Source organism: Schistocerca americana, chromosome 2, assembly GCF_021461395.2.
Source record: "Schistocerca americana isolate TAMUIC-IGC-003095 chromosome 2, iqSchAmer2.1, whole genome shotgun sequence".
NCBI classification, from domain to species: Eukaryota; Metazoa; Arthropoda; class Insecta; order Orthoptera; family Acrididae; genus Schistocerca; species Schistocerca americana.
In genome coordinates this window covers 91,261,671-91,285,716 of record NC_060120.1, presented here as the reverse complement: position 1 = coordinate 91,285,716, position 24,046 = coordinate 91,261,671, and the positions used below count along the sequence as shown (strand labels likewise).

Genomic DNA, 24,046 nt, shown 5'->3' with positions numbered 1-24,046 from the left:
TGTTCCTCCCCGCAGGAAAGACATCTCACCGTTTTGGGTGCTGCATGCGCATGCATTCACCAAACTTGCATGCGATGTACTAGTTCCTGGGGAACGAATAGAATCGTTGTACGTGCCAGTCTTTACGTATAGATATAAGTAAGCGGAGACGGCTTAATCCTGCGACGTAGATTGCTTTCCATAAGACGCACCTGAGAGTCTCATGGGCCGGTGGCCCGACATGCAGTTTGTCCTGCTGCATGGCTTACTTTCAGAGACTCGCAAGTTTATCGTAGTGCTGGGTTGCCGCGAAAGTGAAAAGTAGGGCCTGTCCGGGATTTGAACCCGGGACCTCCTGCACCCAAAGCAGGAATCATACCCCTAGACCAACAGGCCGCACAAGTGAGCAAGTCTGCACCCCTCCACCTACTGAGATCTTGCCGCACTTGCTAGTTGCAGCATCCTAGCTGGACCATATTCTCAAAGAGGTTTCTTAATCTGACACCTACAACATGCGCTGTGCTGAACACCAGTGTATGTGAATGCTGAAAGAGCTGCTTGAGTTGTGTGACAGTATTTCGACCGTGTGAAGTGCAAATGTTATCGTGACACGAACAATCCGCCCACTACGTAGCGTTCTGTGTCAGCACGCAGTTTTCGACAGTACTCTGTGTCCATAGCTGTTTTCATAGCTAGGCTGCTTCCAGCACGAAGCATCCGCCATACGAAAGTGGCTGTTTCGCGATTTTGATTACCTGATCCTTCGACATCACTTCATGTACGAATACTGGCAAGAATTCCCGCTACATTCGAAGGTGCTCCTTCCACTTCCAGCCTACTTGGTTGCTTCATTAGCCACGCAAACACTTCCTGAGGACCATACGTGTAATAACATCGCATCTTATCGGCTTAATTACATGATACCACAGAATTTAAGAGCGCTACAGGCATCCGGTTCCATGGTGTAATGGTTAGCACTCTGGACTTTGAATCCAGCGATCCGAGTTCGAGTCTCGGTGGAACCTGACGCTGTGTTTTGCGATCGTTTCTAGAAATGTGTACGAGCCGGTGGTTGGAATTGTATATGCAGAAATTTAGCTAGGATCATGAAATGCAAAGTGTTAATAGCAGTCCACACGTGAGTGGGGAGCGCTCCAAATGCTTATCCTTTTGCTACTAGGATTAATAACGAGACGTAAGGGGTTCAACTGCGAGAAGACGACCTCAGCTGTTCCTCCCCGCAGGAAAGACATCTCACCGTTTTGGGTGCTGCATGCGCATGCATTTACCAAACTTGCATGCGATGTACTAGTTCCTGGGGAACGAATAGAATCGTTGTACGTGCCAGTCTTTACGTATAGATATAAGTAAGCGGAGACGGCTTAATCCTGCCACGAAGATTACTTTCCATAAGACGCACCTGAGGGTCTCATGGGCCGGTGGCCCGACATGCAGTTTGTCCTGCTGCATGGCTTACTTTCAGAGACTAGCAAGTTTATCGTAGTGCTGGGTTGTCGCGAAAGTGAAAAGTAGGGCCTGTCCGGGATTTGAACCCGGGACATCCTGCACCCAAGGCAGGAATCATACCCCTAGACCAACAGGCCGCACAAGTAAGCAAGTATGCACCCCTCCACCTACTGAGATCTTGCCGCACTTGCTAGTTGCAGCATCCTAGCTGGACCATATTCTCAAAGAGGTTTCTTAATCTGACACCTACAACAAGCGCTGTGCTGAACACCAGTGTATGTGAATGCTGAAAGAGCTGCTTGAGTTGTGTGACAGTATTTCGACCGTGTGAAGTGCAAATGTTATCGTCACACGAACAATCCGCCCACTACGTAGCGTTCTGTGTCAGCACGCAGTTTTCGACAGTACTCTGTGTCCATAGCTGTTTTCATAGCTAGGCTGCTTCCAGCACGAAGCATCCGCCATACGAAAGTGGCTGTTTCGCGATTTTGATTACCTGATCCTTCGACATCACTTCATGTACGAATACTGGCAAGAATTCCCGCTACATTCGAAGGTGCTCCTTCCACTTCCAGCCTACTTGGTTGCTTCATTAGCCACGCAAACACTTCCTGAGGACCATACGTGTAATAACATCGCATCTTATCGGCTTAATTACATGATACCACTGAATTTAAGAGCGCTACAGGCATCCGGTTCCATGGTGTAATGGTTAGCACTCTGGAATTTAATCCAGCGATCCGAGTTCGGGTCTCGGTGGAACCTGACGCTGTGTTTTGCGATCGTTTCTAGAAATGTGTACGAGCCGGTGGTTGGAATTGTGTATGCAGAAATTTAACTAGGATCATGAAATGCAAAGTGTTATTAGCAGTCCACACGTGAGTGGGGAGCGCTCCAAATGCTTATGCTTTTGCTACTAGGATTAATAACGAGACGTAAGGGGTTCAACTGCGAGAAGACGACCTCAGCTGTTCCTCCCCGCAGGAAAGACATCTCACCGTTTTGGGTGCTGCATGCGCATGCATTTACCAAACTTGCATGCGATGTACTAGTTCCTGGGGAACGAATAGAATCGTTGTACGTGCCAGTCTTTACGTATAGATATAAGTAAGCGGAGACGGCTTAATCCTGCCACGTAGATTGCTTTCCATAAGACGCACCTGAGAGTCTCATGGGCCGGTGGCCCGACATGCAGTTTGTCCTGCTGCATGGCTTACTTTCAGAGACTCGCAAGTTTATCGTAGTGCTGGGTTGTCGCGAAAGTGAAAAGTAGGGCCTGTCGGTATTTTAACCCGGGACCTCCTGCACCCAAAGCAGGAATCACACCCCTAGACCAACAGGCCGCACAAGTAAGCAAGTCTGCACCCCTCCACCTACTGAGATCTTGCCGCACTTGCTAGTTGCAGCATCCTAGCTGGACCATATTCTCAAAGAGGTTTCTTAATCTGACACCTACAACATGTGCTGTGCTGAACACCAGTGTATGTGAATGCTGAAAGAGCTGCTTGAGTTGTGTGACAGTATTTCGACCGTGTGAAGTGCAAATGTTATCGTCACACGAACAATCCGCCCACTACGTAGCGTTCTGTGTCAGCACGCAGTTTTCGACAGTACTCTGTGTCCATAGCTGTTTTCATAGCTAGGCTGCTTCCAGCACGAAGCATCCGCCATACGAAAGTGGCTGTTTCGCGATTTTGATTACCTGATCCTTCGACATCACTTCATGTACGAATACTGGCAAGAATTCCCGCTACATTCGAAGGTGCTCCTTCCACTTATAGCCTACTTGTTTGCTTCATTAGCCACGCAAACACTTCCTGAGGACCATACGTGTAATAACATCGCATCTTATCGGCTTAATTACATGATACCACTGAATTTAAGAGCGGTACAGGCATCCGGTTCCATGGTGTAATGGTTAGCACTCTGGACTTTGAATCCAGCGATCCGAGTTCGGGTCTCGGTGGAACCTGACGCTGTGTTTTGCGATCGTTTCTAGAAATGTGTACGAGCCGGTGGTTGGAATTGTGTATGCAGAAATTTAACTAGGATCATGAAATGCAAAGTGTTAATAGCAGTCCACACGTGAGTGGGGAGCGCTCCAAATGCTTATGCTTTTGCTACTAGGATTAATAACGAGACGTAAGGGGTTCAACTGCGAGAAGACGACCTCAGCTGTTCCTCCCCGCAGGAAAGACATCTCACCGTTTTGGGTGCTGCATGCGCATGCATTTACCAAACTTGCATGCGATGTACTAGTTCCTGGGGAACGAATAGAATCGTTGTACGTGCCAGTCTTTACGTATAGATATAAGTAAGCGGAGACGGCTTAATCCTGCCACGTAGATTGCTTTCCATAAGACGCACCTGAGAGTCTCATGGGCCGGTGGCCCGACATGCAGTTTGTCCTGCTGCATGGCTTACTTTCAGAGACTCGCAAGTTTATCGTAGTGCTGGGTTGTCGTGAAAGTGAAAAGTAGGGCTTGTCGGGATTTGAACCCGGGACCTCCTGCACCCAAAGCAGGAATCACACCCCTAGACCAACAGGCCGCACAAGTAAGCAAGTCTGCACCCCTCCACCTACTGAGATCTTGCCGCACTTGCTAGTTGCAGCATCCTAGCTGGACCATATTCTCAAAGAGGTTTCTTAATCTGACACCTACAACAAGCGCTGTGCTGAACACCAGTGTATGTGAATGCTGAAAGAGCTGCTTGAGTTGTGTGACAGTATTTCGACCGTGTGAAGTGCAAATGTTATCGTGACACGAACAATCCGCCCACTACGTAGCGTTCTGTGTCAGCACGCAGTATTCGACAGTACTCTGTGTCCATAGCTGTTTTCTTAGCTAGGCTGCTTCTAGTACGAAGCATCCGCCATACGAAAGTGGCTGTTTCGCGATTTTGATTACCTGATCCTTCGACATCACTTCATGTACGAATACTGGCAAGAATTCCCGCTACATTCGAAGGTGCTCCTTCCACTTCCAGCCTACTTGGTTGCTTCATTAGCCACGCAAACACTTCCTGAGGACCATACGTGTAATAACATCGCATCTTATCGGCTTAATTACATGATACCACTGAATTTAAGAGCGCTACAGGCATCCGGTTCCATGGTGTAATGGTTAGCACTCTGGACTTTGAATCCAGCGACCCGAGTTCGAGTCTCGGTGGAACGTGCCGCTGTGTTTTGCGATCGTTTCTAGAAATGTGTACGAGCCGGTGGTTGGAATTGTGTATGCAGAAATTTAACTAGGATCATGAAATGCAAAGTGTTAATAGCAGTCCACACGTGAGTGGGGAGCGCTCCAAATGCTTATGCTTTTGCTACTAGGATTAATAACGAGACGTAAGGGGTTCAACTGCGAGAAGACGACCTCAGCTGTTCCTCCCCGCAGGAAAGACATCTCACCGTTCTGGGTGCTGCATGCGCATGCATTTACCAAACTTGCATGCGATGTACTAGTTCCTGGGGAACGAATAGAATCGTTGTACGTGCCAGTCTTTACGTATAGATATAAGTAAGCGGAGACGGCTTAATCCTGCCACGTAGATTGCTTTCCATAAGACGCACCTGAGAGTCTCATGGGCCGGTGGCCCGACATGCAGTTTGTCCTGCTGCATGGCTTACTTTCAGAGACTCGCAAGTTTATCGTAGTGCTGGGTTGTCGCGAAAGTGAAAAGTAGGGCCTGTCCGGGATTTGAACCCGGGACCTCCTGCACCCAAAGCAGGAATCATACCCCTAGACCAACAGGCCGCACAAGTAAGCAAGTATGCACCCCTCCACCTACTGAGATCTTGCCGCACTTGCTAGTTGCAGCATCCTAGCTGGACCATATTCTCAAAGAGGTTTCTTAATCTGACACCTACAACAAGCGCTGTGCTGAACACCAGTGTATGTGAATGCTGAAAGAGCTGCTTGAGTTGTGTGACAGTATTTCGACCGTGTGAAGTGCAAATGTTATCGTCACACGAACAATCCGCCCACTACGTAGCGTTCTGTGTCAGCACGCAGTTTTCGACAGTACTCTGTGTCCATAGCTGTTTTCATAGCTAGGCTGCTTCCAGCACGAAGCATCCGCCATACGAAAGTGGCTGTTTCGCGATTTTGATTACCTGATCCTTCGACATCACTTCATGTACGAATACTGGCAAGAATTCCCGCTACATTCGAAGGTGCTCCTTCCACTTCCAGCCTACTTGGTTGCTTCATTAGCCACGCAAACACTTCCTGAGGACCATACGTGTAATAACATCGCATCTTATCGGCTTAATTACATGATACCACTGAATTTAAGAGCGCTACAGGCATCCGGTTCCATGGTGTAATGGTTAGCACTCTGGAATTTGAATCCAGCGATCCGAGTTCGGGTCTCGGTGGAACCTGACGCTGTGTTTTGCGATCGTTTCTAGAAATGTGTACGAGCCGGTGGTTGGAATTGTGTATGCAGAAATTTAACTAGGATCATGAAATGCAAAGTGTTAATAGCAGTCCACACGTGAGTGGGGAGCGCTCCAAATACTTATGCTTTTGCTACTAGGATTAATAACGAGACGTAAGGGGTTCAACTGCGAGAAGACGACCTCAGCTGTTCCTCCCCGCAGGAAAGACATCTCACCGTTCTGGGTGCTGCATGCGCATGCATTTATCAAACTTGCATGCGATGTACTAGTTCCTGGGGAACGAATAGAATCGTTGTACGTGCCAGTCTTTACGTATAGATATAAGTAAGCGGAGACGGCTTAATCCTGCCACGTAGATTGCTTTCCATAAGACGCACCTGAGAGTCTCATTGCCCGGTGGCCCGACATGCAGTTTGTCCTGCTGCATGGCTTACTTTCAGAGACTCGCAAGTTTATCGTAGTGCTGGGTTGTCGCGAAAGTGAAAAGTAGGGCCTGTCCGGGATTTGAACCCGGGACCTCCTGCACCCAAAGCAGGAATCATACCCCTAGACCAACAGGCCGCACAAGTAAGCAAGTCTGCACCCCTCCACCTACTGAGATCTTGCCGCACTTGCTAGTTGCAGCATCCTAGCTGGACCATATTCTCAAAGAGGTTTCTTAATCTGACACCTACAAAATGCGCTGTGCTGAACACCAGTGTATGTGAATGCTGAAAGAGCTGCTTGAGTTGTGTGACAGTATTTCGACCGTGTGAAGTGCAAATGTTATCGTGACACGAACAACCCGCCCACTACGTAGCGTTCTGTGTCAGCACGCAGTTTTCGACAGTACTCTGTGTCCATAGCTGTTTTCATAGCTAGGCTGCTTCCAGCACGAAGCATCCGCCATACGAAAGTGGCTGTTTCGCGATTTTGATTACCTGATCCTTCGACATCACTTCATGTGCGAATACTGGCAAGAATTCCCGCTACACTCGAAGGTGCTCCTTCCACTTCCAGCCTACTTGGTTGCTTCATTAGCCACGCAAACACTTCCTGAGGACCATACGTGTAATAACATCGCATCTTATCGGCTTAATTACATGATACCACTGAATTTAAGAGCGCTACAGGCATCCGGTTCCATGGTGTAATGGTTAGCACTCTGGACTTTGAATCCAGCGATCCGAGTTCGAGTCTCGGTGGAACCTGACGCTGTGTTTTGCGATCGTTTCTAGAAATGTGTACGAGCCGGTGGTTGGAATTGTATATGCAGAAATTTAACTAGGATCATGAAATGCAAAGTGTTAATAGCAGTCCACACGTGAGTGGGGAGCGCTCCAAATGCTTATCCTTTTGCTACTAGGATTAATAACGAGACGTAAGGGGTTCAACTGCGAGAAGACGATCTCAGCTGTTCCTCCCCGCAGGAAAGACATCTCACCGTTTTGGGTGCTGCATGCGCATGCATTTACCGAACTTGCATGCGATGTACTAGTTCCTGGGGAACGAATAGAATCGTTGTACGTGCCAGTCTTTACGTATAGATATAAGTAAGCGGAGACGGCTTAATCCTGCCACGTAGATTGCTTTCCATAAGACGCACCTGAGAGTCTCATGGGCCGGTGGCCCGACATGCAGTTTGTCCTGCTGCATGGCTTACTTTCAGAGACTCGCAAGTTTATCGTAGTGCTGGGTTGTCGCGAAAGTGAAAAGTAGGGCTTGTCGGGATTTGAACCCGGGACCTCCTGCACCCAAAGCAGGAATCATACCCCTAGACCAACAGGCCGCACAAGTAAGCAAGTATGCACCCCTCCACCTACTGAGATCTTGCCGCACTTGCTAGTTGCAGCATCCTAGCTGGACCATATTCTCAAAGAGGTTTCTTAATCTGACACCTACAACAAGCGCTGTGCTGAACACCAGTGTATGTGAATGCTGAAAGAGCTGCTTGAGTTGTGTGACAGTATTTCGACCGTGTGAAGTGCAAATGTTATCGTCACACGAACAATCCGCCCACTACGTAGCGTTCTGTGTCAGCACGCAGTTTTCGACAGTACTCTGTGTCCATAGCTGTTTTCATAGCTAGGCTGCTTCCAGCACGAAGCATCCGCCATACGAAAGTGGCTGTTTCGCGATTTTGATTACCTGATCCTTCGACATCACTTCATGTACGAATACTGGCAAGAATTCCCGCTACATTCGAAGGTGCTCCTTCCACTTCCAGCCTACTTGGTTGCTTCATTAGCCACGCAAACACTTCCTGAGGACCATACGTGTAATAACATCGCATCTTATCGGCTTAATTACATGATACCACTGAATTTAAGAGCGCTACAGGCATCCGGTTCCATGGTGTAATGGTTAGCACTCTGGAATTTGAATCCAGCGATCCGAGTTCGGGTCTCGGTGGAACCTGACGCTGTGTTTTGCGATCGTTTCTAGAAATGTGTACGAGCCGGTGGTTGGAATTGTGTATGCAGAAATTTAACTAGGATCATGAAATGCAAAGTGTTAATAGCAGTCCACACGTGAGTGGGGAGCGCTCCAAATACTTATGCTTTTGCTACTAGGATTAATAACGAGACGTAAGGGGTTCAACTGCGAGAAGACGACCTCAGCTGTTCCTCCCCGCAGGAAAGACATCTCACCGTTCTGGGTGCTGCATGCGCATGCATTTATCAAACTTGCATGCGATGTACTAGTTCCTGGGGAACGAATAGAATCGTTGTACGTGCCAGTCTTTACGTATAGATATAAGTAAGCGGAGACGGCTTAATCCTGCCACGTAGATTGCTTTCCATAAGACGCACCTGAGAGTCTCATGGCCCGGTGGCCCGACATGCAGTTTGTCCTGCTGCATGGCTTACTTTCAGAGACTCGCAAGTTTATCGTAGTGCTGGGTTGTCGCGAAAGTGAAAAGTAGGGCCTGTCCGGGATTTGAACCCGGGACCTCCTGCACCCAAAGCAGGAATCATACCCCTAGACCAACAGGCCGCACAAGTAAGCAAGTCTGCACCCCTCCACCTACTGAGATCTTGCCGCACTTGCTAGTTGCAGCATCCTAGCTGGACCATATTCTCAAAGAGGTTTCTTAATCTGACACCTACAACATGCGCTGTGCTGAACACCAGTGTATGTGAATGCTGAAAGAGCTGCTTGAGTTGTGTGACAGTATTTCGACCGTGTGAAGTGCAAATGTTATCGTGACACGAACAACCCGCCCACTACGTAGCGTTCTGTGTCAGCACGCAGTTTTCGACAGTACTCTGTGTCCATAGCTGTTTTCATAGCTAGGCTGCTTCCAGCACGAAGCATCCGCCATACGAAAGTGGCTGTTTCGCGATTTTGATTACCTGATCCTTCGACATCACTTCATGTGCGAATACTGGCAAGAATTCCCGCTACACTCGAAGGTGCTCCTTCCACTTCCAGCCTACTTGGTTGCTTCATTAGCCACGCAAACACTTCCTGAGGACCATACGTGTAATAACATCGCATCTTATCGGCTTAATTACATGATACCACTGAATTTAAGAGCGCTACAGGCATCCGGTTCCATGGTGTAATGGTTAGCACTCTGGACTTTGAATCCAGCGATCCGAGTTCGAGTCTCGGTGGAACCTGACGCTGTGTTTTGCGATCGTTTCTAGAAATGTGTACGAGCCGGTGGTTGGAATTGTATATGCAGAAATTTAACTAGGATCATGAAATGCAAAGTGTTAATAGCAGTCCACACGTGAGTGGGGAGCGCTCCAAATGCTTATCCTTTTGCTACTAGGATTAATAACGAGACGTAAGGGGTTCAACTGCGAGAAGACGATCTCAGCTTTTCCTCCCCGCAGGAAAGACATCTCACCGTTTTGGGTGCTGCATGCGCATGCATTTACCGAACTTGCATGCGATGTACTAGTTCCTGGGGAACGAATAGAATCGTTGTACGTGCCAGTCTTTACGTATAGATATAAGTAAGCGGAGACGGCTTAATCCTGCCACGTAGATTGCTTTCCATAAGACGCACCTGAGAGTCTCATGGGCCGGTGGCCCGACATGCAGTTTGTCCTGCTGCATGGCTTACTTTCAGAGACTCGCAAGTTTATCGTAGTGCTGGGTTGTCGCGAAAGTGAAAAGTAGGGCTTGTCGGGATTTGAACCCGGGACCTCCTGCACCCAAAGCAGGAATCACACCCCTAGACCAACAGGCCGCACAAGTAAGCAAGTCTGTACCCCTCCACCTACTGAGATCTTGCCGCACTTGCTAGTTGCAGCATCCTAGCTGGACCATATTCTCAAAGAGGTTTCTTAATCTGACACCTACAACAAGCGCTGTGCTGAACACCAGTGTATGTGAATGCTGAAAGAGCTGCTTGAGTTGTGTGACAGTATTTCGACCGTGTGAAGTGCAAATGTTATCGTGACACGAACAATCCGCCCACTACGTAGCGTTCTGTGTCAGCACGCAGTATTCGACAGTACTCTGTGTCCATAGCTGTTTTCTTAGCTAGGCTGCTTCTAGTACGAAGCATCCGCCATACGAAAGTGGCTGTTTCGCGATTTTGATTACCTGATCCTTCGACATCACTTCATGTACGAATACTGGCAAGAATTCCCGCTACATTCGAAGGTGCTCCTTCCACTTCCAGCCTACTTGGTTGCTTCATTAGCCACGCAAACACTTCCTGAGGACCATACGTGTAATAACATCGCATCTTATCGGCTTAATTACATGATACCACTGAATTTAAGAGCGCTACAGGCATCCGGTTCCATGGTGTAATGGTTAGCACTCTGGAATTTGAATCCAGCGATCCGAGTTCGGGTCTCGGTGGAACCTGACGCTGTGTTTTGCGATCGTTTCTAGAAATGTGTACGAGCCGGTGGTTGGAATTGTGTATGCAGAAATTTAACTAGGATCATGAAATGCAAAGTGTTAATAGCAGTCCACACGTGAGTGGGGAGCGCTCCAAATACTTATGCTTTTGCTACTAGGATTAATAACGAGACGTAAGGGGTTCAACTGCGAGAAGACGACCTCAGCTGTTCCTCCCCGCAGGAAAGACATCTCACCGTTCTGGGTGCTGCATGCGCATGCATTTATCAAACTTGCATGCGATGTACTAGTTCCTGGGGAACGAATAGAATCGTTGTACGTGCCAGTCTTTACGTATAGATATAAGTAAGCGGAGACGGCTTAATCCTGCCACGTAGATTGCTTTCCATAAGACGCACCTGAGAGTCTCATGGCCCGGTGGCCCGACATGCAGTTTGTCCTGCTGCATGGCTTACTTTCAGAGACTCGCAAGTTTATCGTAGTGCTGGGTTGTCGCGAAAGTGAAAAGTAGGGCCTGTCCGGGATTTGAACCCGGGACCTCCTGCACCCAAAGCAGGAATCATACCCCTAGACCAACAGGCCGCACAAGTAAGCAAGTCTGCACCCCTCCACCTACTGAGATCTTGCCGCACTTGCTAGTTGCAGCATCCTAGCTGGACCATTTTCTCAAAGAGGTTTCTTAATCTGACACCTACAACAAGCGCTGTGCTGAACACCAGTGTATGTGAATGCTGAAAGAGCTGCTTGAGTTGTGTGACAGTATTTCGACCGTGTGAAGTGCAAATGTTATCGTCACACGAACAATCCGCCCACTACGTAGCGTTCTGTGTCAGCACGCAGTTTTCGACAGTACTCTGTGTCCATAGCTGTTTTCATAGCTAGGCTGCTTCCAGCACGAAGCATCCGCCATACGAAAGTGGCTGTTTCGCGATTTTGATTACCTGATCCTTCGACATCACTTCATGTACGAATACTGGCAAGAATTCCCGCTACATTCGAAGGTGCTCCTTCCACTTCCAGCCTACTTGGTTGCTTCATTAGCCACGCAAACACTTCCTGAGGACCATACGTGTAATAACATCGCATCTTATCGGCTTAATTACATGATACCACTGAATTTAAGAGCGCTACAGGCATCCGGTTCCATGGTGTAATGGTTAGCACTCTGGAATTTGAATCCAGCGATCCGAGTTCGGGTCTCGGTGGAACCTGACGCTGTGTTTTGCGATCGTTTCTAGAAATGTGTACGAGCCGGTGGTTGGAATTGTGTATGCAGAAATTTAACTAGGATCATGAAATGCAAAGTGTTAATAGCAGTCCACACGTGAGTGGGGAGCGCTCCAAATACTTATGCTTTTGCTACTAGGATTAATAACGAGACGTAAGGGGTTCAACTGCGAGAAGACGACCTCAGCTGTTCCTCCCCGCAGGAAAGACATCTCACCGTTCTGGGTGCTGCATGCGCATGCATTTATCAAACTTGCATGCGATGTACTAGTTCCTGGGGAACGAATAGAATCGTTGTACGTGCCAGTCTTTACGTATAGATATAAGTAAGCGGAGACGGCTTAATCCTGCCACGTAGATTGCTTTCCATAAGACGCACCTGAGAGTCTCATGGCCCGGTGGCCCGACATGCAGTTTGTCCTGCTGCATGGCTTACTTTCAGAGACTCGCAAGTTTATCGTAGTGCTGGGTTGTCGCGAAAGTGAAAAGTAGGGCCTGTCCGGGATTTGAACCCGGGACCTCCTGCACCCAAAGCAGGAATCATACCCCTAGACCAACAGGCCGCACAAGTAAGCAAGTCTGCACCCCTCCACCTACTGAGATCTTGCCGCACTTGCTAGTTGCAGCATCCTAGCTGGACCATATTCTCAAAGAGGTTTCTTAATCTGACACCTACAACATGCGCTGTGCTGAACACCAGTGTATGTGAATGCTGAAAGAGCTGCTTGAGTTGTGTGACAGTATTTCGACCGTGTGAAGTGCAAATGTTATCGTGACACGAACAACCCGCCCACTACGTAGCGTTCTGTGTCAGCACGCAGTTTTCGACAGTACTCTGTGTCCATAGCTGTTTTCATAGCTAGGCTGCTTCCAGCACGAAGCATCCGCCATACGAAAGTGGCTGTTTCGCGATTTTGATTACCTGATCCTTCGACATCACTTCATGTGCGAATACTGGCAAGAATTCCCGCTACACTCGAAGGTGCTCCTTCCACTTCCAGCCTACTTGGTTGCTTCATTAGCCACGCAAACACTTCCTGAGGACCATACGTGTAATAACATCGCATCTTATCGGCTTAATTACATGATACCACTGAATTTAAGAGCGCTACAGGCATCCGGTTCCATGGTGTAATGGTTAGCACTCTGGACTTTGAATCCAGCGATCCGAGTTCGAGTCTCGGTGGAACCTGACGCTGTGTTTTGCGATCGTTTCTAGAAATGTGTACGAGCCGGTGGTTGGAATTGTATATGCAGAAATTTAACTAGGATCATGAAATGCAAAGTGTTAATAGCAGTCCACACGTGAGTGGGGAGCGCTCCAAATGCTTATCCTTTTGCTACTAGGATTAATAACGAGACGTAAGGGGTTCAACTGCGAGAAGACGATCTCAGCTGTTCCTCCCCGCAGGAAAGACATCTCACCGTTTTGGGTGCTGCATGCGCATGCATTTACCGAACTTGCATGCGATGTACTAGTTCCTGGGGAACGAATAGAATCGTTGTACGTGCCAGTCTTTACGTATAGATATAAGTAAGCGGAGACGGCTTAATCCTGCCACGTAGATTGCTTTCCATAAGACGCACCTGAGAGTCTCATGGGCCGGTGGCCCGACATGCAGTTTGTCCTGCTGCATGGCTTACTTTCAGAGACTCGCAAGTTTATCGTAGTGCTGGGTTGTCGCGAAAGTGAAAAGTAGGGCTTGTCGGGATTTGAACCCGGGACCTCCTGCACCCAAAGCAGGAATCACACCCCTAGACCAACAGGCCGCACAAGTAAGCAAGTCTGCACCCCTCCACCTACTGAGATCTTGCCGCACTTGCTAGTTGCAGCATCCTAGCTGGACCATATTCTCAAAGAGGTTTCTTAATCTGACACCTACAACAAGCGCTGTGCTGAACACCAGTGTATGTGAATGCTGAAAGAGCTGCTTGAGTTGTGTGACAGTATTTCGACCGTGTGAAGTGCAAATGTTATCGTGACACGAACAATCCGCCCACTACGTAGCGTTCTGTGTCAGCACGCAGTATTCGACAGTACTCTGTGTCCATAGCTGTTTTCTTAGCTAGGCTGCTTCTAGTACGAAGCATCCGCCATACGAAAGTGGCTGTTTCGCGATTTTGATTACCTGATCCTTCGACATCACTTCATGTACGAATACTGGCAAGAATTCCCGCTACATTCGAAGGTGCTCCTTCCACTTCCAGCCTACTTGGTTGCTTCATTAGCCACGCAAACACTTCCTGAGGACCATACGTGTAATAACATCGCATCTTATCGGCTTAATTACATGATACCACTGAATTTAAGAGCGCTACAGGCATCCGGTTCCATGGTGTAATGGTTAGCACTCTGGAATTTGAATCCAGCGATCCGAGTTCGGGTCTCGGTGGAACCTGACGCTGTGTTTTGCGATCGTTTCTAGAAATGTGTACGAGCCGGTGGTTGGAATTGTGTATGCAGAAATTTAACTAGGATCATGAAATGCAAAGTGTTAATAGCAGTCCACACGTGAGTGGGGAGCGCTCCAAATACTTATGCTTTTGCTACTAGGATTAATAACGAGACGTAAGGGGTTCAACTGCGAGAAGACGACCTCAGCTGTTCCTCCCCGCAGGAAAGACATCTCACCGTTCTGGGTGCTGCATGCGCATGCATTTATCAAACTTGCATGCGATGTACTAGTTCCTGGGGAACGAATAGAATCGTTGTACGTGCCAGTCTTTACGTATAGATATAAGTAAGCGGAGACGGCTTAATCCTGCCACGTAGATTGCTTTCCATAAGACGCACCTGAGAGTCTCATGGCCCGGTGGCCCGACATGCAGTTTGTCCTGCTGCATGGCTTACTTTCAGAGACTCGCAAGTTTATCGTAGTGCTGGGTTGTCGCGAAAGTGAAAAGTAGGGCCTGTCCGGGATTTGAACCCGGGACCTCCTGCACCCAAAGCAGGAATCATACCCCTAGACCAACAGGCCGCACAAGTAAGCAAGTCTGCACCCCTCCACCTACTGAGATCTTGCCGCACTTGCTAGTTGCAGCATCCTAGCTGGACCATTTTCTCAAAGAGGTTTCTTAATCTGACACCTACAACATGCGCTGTGCTGAACACCAGTGTATGTGAATGCTGAAAGAGCTGCTTGAGTTGTGTGACAGTATTTCGACCGTGTGAAGTGCAAATGTTATCGTGACACGAACAACCCGCCCACTTAGTAGCGTTCTGTGTCAGCACGCAGTTTTCGACAGTACTCTGTGTCCATAGCTGTTTTCATAGCTAGGCTGCTTCCAGCACGAAGCATCCGCCATACGAAAGTGGCTGTTTCGCGATTTTGATTACCTGATCCTTCGACATCACTTCATGTACGAATACTGGCAAGAATTCCCGCTACATTCGAAGGTGCTCCTTCCACTTCCAGCCTACTTGGTTGCTTCATTAGCCACGCAAACACTTCCTGAGGACCATACGTGTAATAACATCGCATCTTATCGGCTTAATTACATGATACCACTGAATTTAAGAGCGCTACAGGCATCCGGTTCCATGGTGTAATGGTTAACACTCTGGACTTTGAATCCAGCGACCCGAGTTCGAGTCTCGGTGGAACGTGCCGCTGTGTTTTGCGATCGTTTCTAGAAATGTGTACGAGCCGGTGGTTGGAATTGCATATGCAGAAATTTAACTAGGATCATGAAATGCAAAGTGTTAATAGCAGTCCACACGTGAGTGGGGAGCGCTCCAAATGCTTGTGCTTTTGCTACTAGGATTAATAACGAGATGTAAGGGGTTCAACTGCGAGAAGACGACCTCAGCTGTTCCTCCCCGCAGGAAAGACATCTCACCGTTTTGGGTGCTGCATGCGCATGCATTTACCAAACTTGCATGCGATGTACTAGTTCCTGGGGAACGAATAGAATCGTTGTACGTGCCAGTCTTTACGTATAGATATAAGTAAGCGGAGACGGCTTAATCCTGCCACGTAGATTACTTTCCATAAGACGCACCTGAGGGTCTCATGGGCCGGTGGCCCGACATGCAGTTTGTCCTGCTGCATGGCTTACTTTCAGAGACTCGCAAGTTTATCGTAGTGCTGGGTTGTCGCGAAAGTGAAAAGTAGGGCCTGTCGGGATTTGAACCCGGGTTCTCCTGCACCCAAAGCAGGAATCACACCCCTAGACCAACAGGCCGCACAAGTAAGCAAGTCTGCACCCCTCCACCTACTGAGATCTTGCCGCACTTGCTAGTTGCAGCATCCTAGCTGGACCATATTCTCAAAGAGGTTTCTTAATCTGACACCTACAACATGTGCTGTGCTGAACACCAGTGTATGTGAATGCTGAAAGAGCTGCTTGAGTTGTGTGACAGTATTTCGACCGTGTGAAGTGCAAATGTTATCGTGACACGAACAATCCGCCCACTACGTAGCGTTCTGTGTCAGCACGCAGTTTTCGACAGTACTCTGTGTCCATAGCTGTTTTCATAGCTAGGCTGCTTCCAGCACGAAGCATCCGCCATACGAAAGTGGCTGTTTCGCGATTTTGATTACCTGATCCTTCGACATCACTTCATGTACGAATACTGGCAAGAATTCCCGCTACATTCGAAGGTGCTCCTTCCACTTCCAGCCTACTTGGTTGCTTCATTAGCCACGCAAACACTTCCTGAGGACCATACGTGTAATAACATCGCATCTTATCGGCTTAATTACATGATACCACTGAATTTAAGAGCGCTACAGGCATCCGGTTCCATGGTGTAATGGTTAGCACTCTGGAATTTAATCCAGCGATCCGAGTTCGGGTCTCGGTGGAACCTGACGCTGTGTTTTGCGATCGTTTCTAGAAATGTGTACGAGCCGGTGGTTGGAATTGTATATGCAGAAATTTAACTAGGATCATGAAATGCAGAGTGTTAATAGCAGTCCACACGTGAGTGGGGAGCGCTCCAAATGCTTATGCTTTTGCTACTAGGATTAATAACGAGACGTAAGGGGTTCAACTGCGAGAAGACGACCTCAGCTGTTCCTCCCCGCAGGAAAGACATCTCACCGTTTTGGGTGCTGCATGCGCATGCATTTACCAAACTTGCATGAGATGTACTAGTTCCTGGGGAACGAATAGAATCGTTGTACGTGCCAGTCTTTACGTATAGATATAAGTAAGCGGAGACGGCTTAATCCTGCCACGTAGATTACTTTCCATAAGACGCACCTGAGGGTCTCATCGGCCGGTGGCCCGACATGCAGTTTGTCCTGCTGCATGGCTTACTTTCAGAGACTCGCAAGTTTATCGTAGTGCTGGGTTGTCGCGAAAGTGAAAAGTAGGGCCTGTCCGGGATATGAACCCGGGACCTCCTGCCCCCAAAGCAGGAATCATACCCCTAGACCAACAGGCCGCACAAGTAAGCAAGTCTGCACCCCTCCACCTACTGAGATCTTGCCGCACTTGCTAGTTGCAGCATCCTAGCTGGACCATATTCTCAAAGAGGTTTCTTAATCTGACACCTACAACAAGCGCTGTGCTGAACACCAGTGTATGTGAATGCTGAAAGAGCTGCTTGAGTTGTGTGACAGTATTTCGACCGTGTGAAGTGCAAATGTTATCGTGACACGAACAATCCGCCCACTACGTAGCGTTCTGTGTCAGCTCGCAGTTTTCGACAGTACTCTGTGTCCATAGCTGTTTTCATAGCTAGGCTGCTTCCAGCACGAAGCATCCGCCATACGAAAGTGGTTGTTTCGCGATTTTGATTACCTGATCCTTCGACATCACTTCATGTACGAATACTGGCAAGAATTCCCGCTACATTCGAAGGTGCTCCTTCCACTTCCAGCCTACTTGTTTGCTTCATTAGCCACGCAAACACTTCCTGAGGACCATACGTGTAATAACATCGCATCTTATCGGCTTAATTACATGATACCACTGAATTTAAGAGCGCTACAGGCATCCGGTTCCATGGTGTAATTGTTAGCACTCTGGAATTTAATCCAGCGATCCGAGTTCGGGTCTCGGTGGAACCTGACGCTGTGTTTTGCGATCGTTTTTAGAAATGTGTACGAGCCGGTGGTTGGAATTGTGTATGCAGAAATTTAACTAGGATCATGAAATGCAAAGTGTTAATAGCAGTCCACACGTGAGTGGGGAGCGCTCCAAATGCATATGCTTTTGCTACTAGGATTAATAACGAGACGTAAGGGGTTCAAGTGCGAGAAGACGACCTCAGCTGTTCCTCCCCGCAGGAAAGACATCTCACCGTTTTGGGTGCTGCATGCGCATGCATTTACCAAACTTGCATGCGATGTACTAGTTCCTGGGGAACGAATAGAATCGTTGTACGTGCCAGTCTTTACGTATAGATATAAGTAAGCGGAGACGGCTTAATCCTGCCACGTAGATTGCTTTCCATAAGACGCACCTGAGAGTCTCATGGGCCGGTGGCCCGACATGCAGTTTGTCCTGCTGCATGGCTTACTTTCAGAGACTCGCAAGTTTATCGTAGTGCTGGGTGGTCGCGAAAGTGAAGAGTAAAGCCTGTCCGGGATTTGAACCCGGGACCTCCTGCACCCAAACCAGGAATCATACCCCTAGACCAACAGGCCGCACAAGTAAGCAACTCTGCACCCCTCCACCTACTGAGATCTTGCCGCACTTGCTAGTTGCAGCATCCTAGCTGGACCATTTTCTCAAAGAGGTTTCTTAATCTGACACCTACAACATGCGCTGTGCTGAACACCAGTGTATGTGAATGCTAAAAGAGCTGCTTGAGTTGTGTGACAGTATTTCGACCATGTGAAGTGCAAATGTTATCGTGACACGAACAATCCGCCCACTACGTAGCGTTCTGTGTCAGCACGCAGTTTTCGACAGTACTCTGTGTCCATAGCTGTTTTCATAGCTAGGCTGCTTCCAGCACGAAGCATCCGCCATACGAAAGTGGCTGTTTCGCGATTTTGATTACCTGATCCTTCGACATCACTTCATGTACGAATACTGGCAAGAATTCCCGCTACATTCGAAGGTGCTCCTTCCACTTCCAGCCTACTTGGTTGCTTCATTAGCCACGCAAACACTTCCTGAGGACCATACGTGCAATAACATCGCATCTTATCGGCTTAATTACATGATACCACTGAATTTAAGAGCGCTACAGGCATCCGATTCCATGGTGTAATGGTTAGCACTCTGGACTTTGAATCCAGCGATCCGAGTTCGAGTCTCGGTGGAACCTGCCGCTGTATTTTGCGATCGTTTCTAGAAATGTGTACGAGCCGGTGGTTGGAATTGTATATGCAGAAATTTAACTAGGATCATGAAATGCAAAGTGTTAATAGCAGTCCACACGTGAGTGGGGAGCGCTCCAAATGCTTATGCTTTTGCTACTAGGATTAATAACGAGACGTAAGGGGTTCAACTGCGAGAAGACGACCTCAGCTGTTCCTCCCCGCAGGAAAGACATCTCACCGTTTTGGGTGCTGCATGCGCATGCATTTACCAAACTTGCATGCGATGTACTAGTTCCTGGGGAACGAATAGAATCGTTGTACGTGCCAGTCTTTACGTATAGATATAAGTAAGCGGAGACGGCTTAATCCTGCCACGTAGATTGCTTTCCATAAGACGCACCTGAGAGTCTCATGGGCCGGTGGCCCGACATGCAGTTTGTCCTGCTGCATGGCTTACTTTCAGAGACTCGCAAGTTTATCGTAGTGCTGGGTTGTCGCGAAAGTGAAAAGTAGGGCCTGTCGGGATTTGAACCCGGGACCTCCTGCACCCAAAGCAGGAATCACACCCCTAGACCAACAGGCCGCACAAGTACGCAAGTCTGCACCCCTCCACCTACTGAGATCTTGCCGCACTTGCTAGTTGCAGCATCCTAGCTGGACCATATTCTCAAAGAGGTTTCTTAATCTGACACCTACAACATGCGCTGTGCTGAACACCAGTGTATGTGAATGCTGAAAGAGCTGCTTGAGTTGTGTGACAGTATTTCGACCGTGTGAAGTGCAAATGTTATCGTGACACGAACAATCCGCCCACTACGTAGCGTTCTGTGTCAGCACGCAGTTTTCGACAGTACTCTGTGTCCATAGCTGTTTTCATAGCTAGGCTGCTTCCAGCACGAAGCATCCGCCATACGAAAGTGGCTGTTTCGCGATTTTGATTACCTGATCCTTCGACATCACTTCATGTACGAATACTGGCAAGAATTCCCGCTACATTCGAAGGTGCTCCTTCCACTTCCAGCCTACTTGGTTGCTTCATTAGCCACGCAAACACTTCCTGAGGACCATACGTGTAATAACATCGCATCTTATCGGCTTAATTACATGATACCACTGAATTTAAGAGCGCTACAGGCATCCGGTTCCATGGTGTAATGGTTAGCACTCTGGACTTTGAATCCAGCGATCCGAGTTCGGGTCGCGGTGGAACCTGACGCTGTGTTTTGCGATCGTTTCTAGAAATGTGTACGAGCCGGTGGTTGGAATTGTGTATGCAGAAATTTAACTAGGATCATGAAATGCAAAGTGTTAATAGCAGTCCACACGTGAGTGGGGAGCGCTCCAAATGCTTATGCTTTTGCTACTAGGATTAATAACGAGACGTAAGGGGTTCAAGTGCGAGAAGACGACCTCAGCTGTTCCTCCCCGCAGGAAAGACATCTCACCGTTTTGGGTGCTGCATGCGCATGCATTTACCAAACTTGCATGCGATGTACTAGTTCCTGGGGAACGAATAGAATCGTTGTACGTGCCAGTCTTTACGTATAGATATAAGTAAGCGGAGACGGCTAAATCCTGCCACGTAGATTGCTTTCCATAAGACGCACCTGAGAGTCTCATGGGCCGGTGGCCCGACATGCAGTTTGTCCTGCTGCATGGCTTACTTTCAGAGACTCGCAAGTTTATCGTAGTGCTGGGTTGTCGCGAAAGTGAAAAGTAAAGCCTGTCCGGGATTTGAACCCGGGACCTCCTGCACCCAAACCAGGAATCATACCCCTAGACCAACAGGCCGCACAAGTAAGCAAGTCTGCACCCCTCCACCTACTGAGATCTTGCCGCACTTGCTAGTTGCAGCATCCTAGCTGGACCATATTCTCAAAGAGGTTTCTTAATCTGACACCTACAACATGCGCTGTGCTGAACACCAGTGTATGTGAATGCTGAAAGAGCTGCTTGAGTTGTGTGACAGTATTTCGACCATGTGAAGTGCAAATGTTATCGTGACACGAACAATCCGCCCACTACGTAGCGTTCTGTGTCAGCACGCAGTTTTCGACAGTACTCTGTGTCCATAGCTGTTTTCATAGCTAGGCTGCTTCCAGCACGAAGCATCCGCCATACGAAAGTGGCTGTTTCGCGATTTTGATTACCTGATCCTTCGACATCACTTCATGTACGAATACTGGCAAGAATTCCCGCTACATTCGAAGGTGCTCCTTCCACTTCCAGCCTACTTGGTTGCTTCATTAGCCACGCAAACACTTCCTGAGGACCATACGTGTAATAACATCGCATCTTATCGGCTTAATTACATGATACCACTGAATTTAAGAGCGCTGCAGGCATCCGGTTCCATGGTGTAATGGTTAGCACTCTGGACTTTGAATCCAGCGATCCGAGTTCGGGTCGCGGTGGAACCTGACGTTGTGTTTTGCGATCGTTTCTAGAAATGTGTACGAGCCGGTGGTTGGAATTGTGTATGCAGAAATTTAACTAGGATCATGAAATGCAAAGTGTTAATAGCAGTCCACACGTGAGTGGGGAGCGCTCCAAATGCTTATGCTTTTGCTACTAGGATTAATAACGAGACGTAAGGGGTTCAAGTGCGAGAAGACGACCTCAGCTGTTCCTCCCCGCAGGAAAGACATCTCACCGTTTTGGGTGCTGCATGCGCATGCATTTACCAAACTTGCATGCGATGTACTAGTTCCTGGGGAACGAATAGAATCGTTGTACGCGCCAGTCTTTACGTATAGATATAAGTAAGCGGAGACGGCTAAATCCTGCCACGTAGATTGCTTTCCATAAGACGCACCTGAGAGTCTCATGGGCCGGTGGCCCGACATGCAGTTTGTCCTGCTGCATGGCTTACTTTCAGAGACTCGCAAGTTTATCGTAGTGCTGGGTTGTCGCGAAAGTGAAAAGTAAAGCCTGTCCGGGATTTGAACCCGGGACCTCCTGCACCCAAACCAGGAATCATACCCCTAGACCAACAGGCCGCACAAGTAAGCAAGTCTGCACCCCTCCACCTACTGAGATCTTGCCGCACTTGCTAGTTGCAGCATCCTAGCTGGACCATATTCTCAAAGAGGTTTCTTAATCTGACACCTACAACATGCGCTGTGCTGAACACCAGTGTATGTGAATGCTGAAAGAGCTGCTTGAGTTGTGTGACAGTATTTCGACCATGTGAAGTGCAAATGTTATCGTGACACGAACAATCCGCCCACTACGTAGCGTTCTGTGTCAGCACGCAGTTTTCGACAGTACTCTGTGTCCATAGCTGTTTTCATAGCTAGGCTGCTTCCAGCACGAAGCATCCGCCATACGAAAGTGGCTGTTTCGCGATTTTGATTACCTGATCCTTCGACATCACTTCATGTACGAATACTGGCAAGAATTCCCGCTACATTCGAAGGTGCTCCTTCCACTTCCAGCCTACTTGGTTGCTTCATTAGCCACGCAAACACTTCCTGAGGACCATACGTGTAATAACATCGCATCTTATCGGCTTAATTACATGATACCACTGAATTTAAGAGCGCTACAGGCATCCGGTTCCATGGTGTAATGGTTAGCACTCTGGACTTTGAATCCAGCGATCCGAGTTCGGGTCGCGGTGGAACCTGACGCTGTGTTTTGCGATCGTTTCTAGAAATGTGTACGAGCCGGTGGTTGGAATTGTGTATGCAGAAATTTAACTAGGATCATGAAATGCAAAGTGTTAATAGCAGTCCACACGTGAGTGGGGAGCGCTCCAAATGCTTATGCTTTTGCTACTAGGATTAATAACGAGACGCAAGGGGTTCAACTGCGAGAAGACGACCTCAGCTGTTCCTCCCCGCAGGAAAGACATCTCACCGTTTTGGGTGCTGCATGCGCATGCATTTACCAAACTTGCATGCGATGTACTAGTTCCTGGGGAACGAATAGAATCGTTGTACGTGCCAGTCTTTACGTATAGATATAAGTAAGCGGAGACGGCTTAATCCTGCCACGTAGATTGCTTTCCATAAGACGCACCTGAGAGTCTCATGGGCCGGTGGCCCGACATGCAGTTTGTCCTGCTGCATGGCTTACTTTCAGAGACTCGCAAGTTTATCGTAGTGCTGGGTTGTCGCGAAAGTGAAAAGTAGGGCCTGTCGGGATTTGAACCCGGGACCTCCTGCACCCAAAGCAGGAATCACACCCCTAGACCAACAGGCCGCACAAGTAAGCAAGTCTGCACCCCTCCACCTACTGAGATCTTGCCGCACTTGCTAGTTGCAGCATCCTAGCTGGACCATATTCTCAAAGAGGTTTCTTAATCTGACACCTACAACATGCGCTGTGCTGAACACCAGTGTATGTGAATGCTGAAAGAGCTGCTTGAGTTGTGTGACAGTATTTCGACCGTGTGAAGTGCAAATGTTATCGTGACACGAACAATCCGCCCACTACGTAGCGTTCTGTGTCAGCACGCAGTTTTCGACAGTACTCTGTGTCCATAGCTGTTTTCATAGCTAGGCTGCTTCCAGCACGAAGCATCCGCCATACGAAAGTGGCTGTTTCGCGATTTTGATTACCTGATCCTTCGACATCACTTCATGTACGAATACTGGCAAGAATTCCCGCTACATTCGAAGGTGCTCCTTCCACTTCCAGCCTACTTGGTTGCTTCATTAGCCACGCAAACACTTCCTGAGGACCATACGTGTAATAACATCGCATCATATGGGCTTAATTACATGATACCACTGAATTTAAGAGCGCTACAGGCATCCGGTTCCATGGTGTAATGGTTAGCACTCTGGAACTTGAATCCAGCGATCCGAGTTCGGGTCGCGGTGGAACCTGACGCTGTGTTTTGCGATCGTTTCTAGAAATGTGTACGAGCCGGTGGTTGGAATTGTGTATGCAGAAATTTAACTAGGATCATGAAATGCAAAGTGTTAAT

At 48.3% G+C, this 24,046-nt stretch overlaps 25 non-coding genes across 25 annotated transcripts; 13 read left to right on the top strand and 12 right to left on the bottom strand.

Moving 5' to 3' along the window:
• Positions 1–303: 303 nt before the first annotated feature.
• On the bottom strand, positions 304–375 carry Trnap-ugg. Its single transcript has one exon. It is a non-coding gene; the product is annotated as a tRNA-Pro (tRNA).
• A 557-nt stretch (positions 376–932) lies between these two features.
• Trnaq-uug lies at positions 933–1,004 on the top strand. Its single transcript has one exon. It is a non-coding gene; the product is annotated as a tRNA-Gln (tRNA).
• Positions 1,005–1,511: 507 nt separating this feature from the next.
• On the bottom strand, positions 1,512–1,583 carry Trnap-ugg. The gene has a single exon. It is a non-coding gene; the product is annotated as a tRNA-Pro (tRNA).
• Positions 1,584–3,346: 1,763 nt separating this feature from the next.
• On the top strand, positions 3,347–3,418 carry Trnaq-uug. Its single transcript has one exon. It is a non-coding gene; the product is annotated as a tRNA-Gln (tRNA).
• Positions 3,419–4,553: 1,135 nt separating this feature from the next.
• On the top strand, positions 4,554–4,629 carry Trnaq-uug. Its single transcript has one exon. It is a non-coding gene; the product is annotated as a tRNA-Gln (tRNA).
• A 503-nt stretch (positions 4,630–5,132) lies between these two features.
• Trnap-ugg lies at positions 5,133–5,204 on the bottom strand. Its single transcript has one exon. It is a non-coding gene; the product is annotated as a tRNA-Pro (tRNA).
• Positions 5,205–5,761: 557 nt separating this feature from the next.
• On the top strand, positions 5,762–5,833 carry Trnaq-uug. Its single transcript has one exon. It is a non-coding gene; the product is annotated as a tRNA-Gln (tRNA).
• Positions 5,834–6,340: 507 nt separating this feature from the next.
• Positions 6,341–6,412, bottom strand: Trnap-ugg. The gene has a single exon. It is a non-coding gene; the product is annotated as a tRNA-Pro (tRNA).
• A 557-nt stretch (positions 6,413–6,969) lies between these two features.
• Trnaq-uug lies at positions 6,970–7,041 on the top strand. Its single transcript has one exon. It is a non-coding gene; the product is annotated as a tRNA-Gln (tRNA).
• A 1,135-nt stretch (positions 7,042–8,176) lies between these two features.
• On the top strand, positions 8,177–8,248 carry Trnaq-uug. Its single transcript has one exon. It is a non-coding gene; the product is annotated as a tRNA-Gln (tRNA).
• Positions 8,249–8,755: 507 nt separating this feature from the next.
• Positions 8,756–8,827, bottom strand: Trnap-ugg. The gene has a single exon. It is a non-coding gene; the product is annotated as a tRNA-Pro (tRNA).
• A 557-nt stretch (positions 8,828–9,384) lies between these two features.
• Positions 9,385–9,456, top strand: Trnaq-uug. The gene has a single exon. It is a non-coding gene; the product is annotated as a tRNA-Gln (tRNA).
• A 1,135-nt stretch (positions 9,457–10,591) lies between these two features.
• On the top strand, positions 10,592–10,663 carry Trnaq-uug. The gene has a single exon. It is a non-coding gene; the product is annotated as a tRNA-Gln (tRNA).
• Positions 10,664–11,170: 507 nt separating this feature from the next.
• Trnap-ugg lies at positions 11,171–11,242 on the bottom strand. Its single transcript has one exon. It is a non-coding gene; the product is annotated as a tRNA-Pro (tRNA).
• Positions 11,243–11,799: 557 nt separating this feature from the next.
• On the top strand, positions 11,800–11,871 carry Trnaq-uug. Its single transcript has one exon. It is a non-coding gene; the product is annotated as a tRNA-Gln (tRNA).
• Positions 11,872–12,378: 507 nt separating this feature from the next.
• On the bottom strand, positions 12,379–12,450 carry Trnap-ugg. The gene has a single exon. It is a non-coding gene; the product is annotated as a tRNA-Pro (tRNA).
• A 557-nt stretch (positions 12,451–13,007) lies between these two features.
• On the top strand, positions 13,008–13,079 carry Trnaq-uug. The gene has a single exon. It is a non-coding gene; the product is annotated as a tRNA-Gln (tRNA).
• A 1,135-nt stretch (positions 13,080–14,214) lies between these two features.
• Trnaq-uug lies at positions 14,215–14,286 on the top strand. Its single transcript has one exon. It is a non-coding gene; the product is annotated as a tRNA-Gln (tRNA).
• A 507-nt stretch (positions 14,287–14,793) lies between these two features.
• On the bottom strand, positions 14,794–14,865 carry Trnap-ugg. The gene has a single exon. It is a non-coding gene; the product is annotated as a tRNA-Pro (tRNA).
• Positions 14,866–15,422: 557 nt separating this feature from the next.
• On the top strand, positions 15,423–15,498 carry Trnaq-uug. The gene has a single exon. It is a non-coding gene; the product is annotated as a tRNA-Gln (tRNA).
• A 1,709-nt stretch (positions 15,499–17,207) lies between these two features.
• Trnap-ugg lies at positions 17,208–17,279 on the bottom strand. The gene has a single exon. It is a non-coding gene; the product is annotated as a tRNA-Pro (tRNA).
• Positions 17,280–18,414: 1,135 nt separating this feature from the next.
• Trnap-ugg lies at positions 18,415–18,486 on the bottom strand. Its single transcript has one exon. It is a non-coding gene; the product is annotated as a tRNA-Pro (tRNA).
• Positions 18,487–19,043: 557 nt separating this feature from the next.
• Trnaq-uug lies at positions 19,044–19,115 on the top strand. The gene has a single exon. It is a non-coding gene; the product is annotated as a tRNA-Gln (tRNA).
• Positions 19,116–20,829: 1,714 nt separating this feature from the next.
• Trnap-ugg lies at positions 20,830–20,901 on the bottom strand. The gene has a single exon. It is a non-coding gene; the product is annotated as a tRNA-Pro (tRNA).
• A 1,136-nt stretch (positions 20,902–22,037) lies between these two features.
• On the bottom strand, positions 22,038–22,109 carry Trnap-ugg. Its single transcript has one exon. It is a non-coding gene; the product is annotated as a tRNA-Pro (tRNA).
• Positions 22,110–24,046: the final 1,937 nt, after the last annotated feature.